Source organism: Callithrix jacchus, chromosome X (assembly GCF_049354715.1).
Source record: "Callithrix jacchus isolate 240 chromosome X, calJac240_pri, whole genome shotgun sequence".
Lineage (NCBI taxonomy): Eukaryota > Metazoa > Chordata > Mammalia > Primates > Cebidae > Callithrix > Callithrix jacchus.
Window position 1 is genome coordinate 90478352 of NC_133524.1, and position 5263 is coordinate 90483614.

At 36.5% G+C, this 5263-nt stretch overlaps 1 non-coding gene across 1 annotated transcript; it reads right to left on the minus strand.

The window, feature by feature from the left end:
* Positions 1 to 1577: 1577 nt before the first annotated feature.
* LOC118150774 (U6 spliceosomal RNA) lies at positions 1578 to 1685 on the minus strand. Its single transcript, XR_004738916.1, has one exon. It is a non-coding gene; the product is annotated as a U6 spliceosomal RNA (small nuclear RNA).
* Positions 1686 to 5263: the final 3578 nt, after the last annotated feature.

Here is a 5263-nt window from a genome sequence, read left to right on the forward strand (position 1 = left end):
CCTGGGACTCACCCTTTAGGGCAGTGGGCTCCCCTTTGGCCCAGAGCAGGTCAAGAAATGCCATTCTCGAGTGACATCTTAGAATTGGAAACCCTGGGAGCATTCTTGCTGCTCTACCTCACTGTGTTTGAGCTGATACTTGATTTTTGTTTTTTGTGATGGTGCTGTTCTGTGTGCAGATAGTTGCTAATAGTTGGTGTTCCATCGGGGGGGATGAACAATGAAGGCTTCTCTTCCACTATTTTGCTCCAGCCCATCTACTTGGTTATTTTTTATTTCACAAATTTTTTTTAAAAAATAAGTAGGACTGCAGTAAGCTCACAAACAAATCCCTGCTCTAAGTTTATTAGTGTTTCCTACACAGAAGATTGAAACTTGATTTTTCTTTATTTTGTTTTGATTTTAATTTTACAAACAGGCAGTACTTTATAATTTCAAAAATAAAAATTACATAAAAGAGTGTCTACATAAAGAGTCTTGCTTTCACTGTATTCCTACCTAGTCTCCCCACATTATAGCTCAGGTATTGGCAAAGTCTTTCTATAAAGGGCAAGAAGTAAATATATTAGGCTTTCAAGTCATATGCTCTCTGTTGCAGTTATTCAGTTTTGCTGTTATAGTGCAAAAGCAGCCATAGACAATATGCAATCAAACGGGTATGGCTTTATAGAAACAGGCATTGAAGTCATGATTGTGAAAAAAAATACAAGCAACAGGCCTGCTGGCCATCATTTTCTATCTTTGATGTAGGTAATATATTTTATTAGTTAACGTCTTATTTCAGGCTGATACAGTAAATTACCATAGACTGGGTGGCTTAAACAACAAATATTTATTTCTCATAGTTTTGGAGGCTGAAATTTCAAGATCAGAGCCCCAGCCTAATTGGGTACTGATGAAGACTCTATTCCAGGTGGTGGGCAGCTGACTTTTCTTTCTACTATAACCTCCCATGGGGAAAGGAGAGCCAGATATCTCTCTGGCCTCTTATGAAGGCACTAATCCCATTCATGAGGACTCTTCTCTCATGATCTAATTACCTCCCAAAGGCCCCATTTGCAGTTACCATCTAGAGTTAGATCTCAACATATGAATTTTTAGAAGGCACAGACATTCAGTACATAACAGTTTATTTTCATGCAAATACAGACGGACTATGCATTCTCATACCATACTTCTTATTCAAAAGTTAAGATATATCACTGTTCTATACCCTTAAACAGTATACATTATACTGTATATTTGGATATCTTTCTATACAATACATAGAGAGCATTCTTTTTGTAGGTCTGTATTCTATTCCATTATATGAATATAAAACGGTTGATTTAACCAATCTTATGTTGATAGATTTTTAAATTTTCCTAACATTTTACAATTAAAAACAACACCTGGCGAAAACTTTGGAAATAAATGATTCATCTGTGTGTCGGTGTATCTGAGGGACAGATTTCTGAACTTGAGATTGCTGAATCCAGCGGTAAACACGTTTGCAATTTTGGAAGCTATTACTAGATTACCTTTTATGGGGTTTTACCATTTTCACTTTCAGTATAACACGTGGAAGTACGTGTTTCAAATTTATAGAATATATCCATGAATTAATGTGTCATTTTTGCACAGAGGCCATGGTAATCTTCTATAAATTATTCCAATTACAGTATATATTCTGCTGAAGTGAGCACCATGAAGCAATTTTTAAATTTAATAATGGATGAATGCTTTTGAGTGGCATGCAGCCAAAGACAGCGCAAACTTATAAAATTCCTTTTTTCCATTAAGCCTGGAGCAGACACAGAGAAAAGGTTTTGCTGGAGAGCTGCAGCCATTTTTTTTTCTAGAGTGTTAATTGGAGGGGAGCCACTTCACATTAAGTTCCAGCAACACATGTATCTATGCACTATCTAACAGGGACACAAGTGGTCAGAGAGTTGGAAAAATTTCATAAAGGTCTAACATTTGAGCAATTGTGCACAAAGAGTTCTCTGATGATTTTATCAGCCTTAATATAAGAAAGTAGCTTGCCCACTATGAACCAACATGGACTGTGGTAAAATTCAGTAGAAGACAAACAATGATGCAGAGTTAATTGATAAAAGAGGAAAATTTGATGGAACAAACAGGAATAATTAAAAATAAAAAAGACAATGTTTATTTAGCAGATTTACATGAGCTAAGCATTTTATCAAAGTGTGTGTGTGTGTGTATGTGAGTGTGTGTAGTATATACAGATGCTCCTTTCTTATGATGAGGTTATGTTCAAATAAACTAATTGTAAATTGAAAATATCATCAGTCAAAAATGTATCTGAAAGACCTAACTTACTGAAAACCATAGCTTAGCTTAGTCTGTGAAATAGTTAGGCTTTGTGTCTCCAGCCAAATCTCGTCTTAAATTGTAATTCCCATTATCCCCAGGTGTCATGGGAGAGACCGGGTGAAAGTGATTGAATCATGGTGGCAGTTTCCCCCATGCTGTTCTCATAATAGTGAATGAGTTCTCATGAGATCTAATGGTTTAATAAGGGACCATTTTTCCATTCACTCAGCAGCACTACTCCTTCCTGCCGGCTTGTGAAAAGGTGCCTTGCTTCCTCTTCACCTTCTGCCATGATTGTAAGGTTCGAGAGGCCTCCCCAGTCATGCTGAATTATGAGTCAATTTAACCTCTTTCCTTTTATAAATTACCCAGTCTTGGGCAGTTCTTTATAACAGTATGAAAAGGGACCAATACAGTCTGTGTATTTATATTTTGCTCAAAACGTTTACATTAGCCTATAGTTGAGCTAAATCATATAATACAAAGGGTATTTTATAATGTATTGAATATATCTGAATATAACTTATTGAATGACATACTGAAAATAAAAAACAAAATGGTATTATACTGTTGTAAAATTGAAAATCATAAATTGAGTTATTGTAAGTCAAACACAATCTGTATGTATATATATATATATATTTAAAATTTTTTTAATTTTTTTGTACTTTAAGTTCTGAGGTGCATGTGCAGATCTTGCAGGATTGTTACATAGGTACACACATGCCGTGGTGGTTTGCTGCCTCCATCCCCCCATCACCCACATTAGGTATTTCTAATGTTATCCCTCCCCAACCTCCCCAACCGCTGCTATCACTGCCCTAGTCCCCTAACCCCCAACAGACCCTGGGGTGTGATGTTTCCCTCCCTGTGCCACAGCCAATATCATACTGAATGGACAAAAACTGGAAGCATTCCCTTTGAAAACCAGCACTAGACAAGTGTGTCCTCTCTCACCATTCCTATTCAATATAGTATTGGAGGTTCTAGCCAGAGCAATCAAGGAAGAAAAATTACGAAAAAAGGAAGTCAAATTGTCTCTATTGGCAAATGACGTGATTGTATATTCAGAAGACCCCCATCATCTCAGCCCAAAATCTCCTTAAGCTGATAAGCAACTTCAGCAAAGTCTCAGGATACAAAATAAATATGCAAAAATCACAAGCATTCCTATACACCAATAACAGACAAACAGAAAGCCAAATCATGAGCGAACTCCCATTCACAATTGCTACAAAGAGAATAAAAAAAATACCTAGGAATAAAAATAACAAACGACATGAAGGAACTCTTCAAGAAGAACTACAAACCACTGCTCAAGGAAATAAGAGATGACACAAATAGATAGAAAAACATTCCATGGTCATGGTTAGAAATAATCAATATCATGAAAATGGCCATACTGCCCAAAGTAATTTATAGATTCAATGCTATTCCCATCAAGCTACCACTGACCTTCTTCACAGAACTGGAGAAAACCACCTTAAACTTCATATGGAACCAAAAAAGAGCCCACACAGCCAAGGCATTCTTAAGCAAAAAAAAAAAAAAAAGCTGGAGGAATCACACTACCTGACTTCGAACTATACTATAAGTCTACAGTAATCAAAACAGCATTCTACTGGTGCCAAACAGAGATATAGACCAATGGAACAGAACAGAGGCCTTGGAAGTAATGCCACACACCTATAACCATCTGATCTTTGACAAACCTGACAAAAATAAGCAATGGGGAAAGGATTCCCTGTTTAATAAATGATTTTGGGAAAACTGGTAACCATGTCCAGAAAGCTGAAACTGGACCCATTTCTTACACCATATACAATAATTAAGTCCAGATGGATTAGAGATTTAAACATAAGACCTAACACCATAAAAACCCTGGAAGAAAACCTGGGCAGTACTATTTAGGACATAGGCATAGGCAAGGACTCCATCCTTGCAAAAGCAATGGCAACAAAAGCTAAAATAGACAAGTGGGATCTAATTAAACTTATGAGTTTCTGCATAGCAAAAGTAACAATCATTAGAGTGAACGGGCAACCAACAGAATGAGAAAAAATTTTTGCAAGCTACCCATCTGACTAAGGGCTAATATCCAGAATCCTGTCTCATGCCAGTTAAAATGGCAATCATTAAAAAATCTAGAGAATTCAGATGCTGGAGAGAATGTGGAGAAATAGGAATGCTTTTACACTGTGGGTGGGAGTGTAAATTAGTGCAATCACTGTGGAAGACAATGTGGCATTTCCTCAAGGATCTAGAAATAAAAATACCATTTGACCCAGCAATCTTATTACTGGATATATACCCAAAGGATTATAAATTATTCTGTTATAAAGACACATGTACACGTATGTTCATTGTGGCACTGTTTACAATAGCAAAGACTTGGAGTCAACGCAGAAGCCCATCATGGATGGACTAGATAAAGAAAATGTGGCACAATACACCATGGAATACTATACAGCCATAAAAAGGATGAGTTCATGTCCTCTGCAGGGACATGGATGAATCTGGAAACCATCATTCTCAGCAAAGTGACACAAGAACATAAAACCAGGCATGGCATGTTCTAACTCATAAGTGGGTTGTGAACAATGAGAATATATATATATATATATATGTACATATATATATTCCCTCATTTAAATTGTCACAAGAAATCTATGAAGTAGTTGCTGTTATTACATTAACTTTAAGTATTATTAAACCAAGCCTATTTGGCCAATGCTGTGTAACCTTCAGAGAACATAGTGCAAAACAGAACAGAGCCTTAGATTTTCAGAGGTATATATTTTTAATTCATGGGGTTTCATGAGAAAAACAGAACATTTTATTGTTTATCCAAAGCAGGGCCTGCGATCCCTCCTCTGTTTTTCCCAAGGAGTCTCAGCCTACCAGACGTTATCTTAGAGCCTCTTATATTTGCATTAAAAATGGT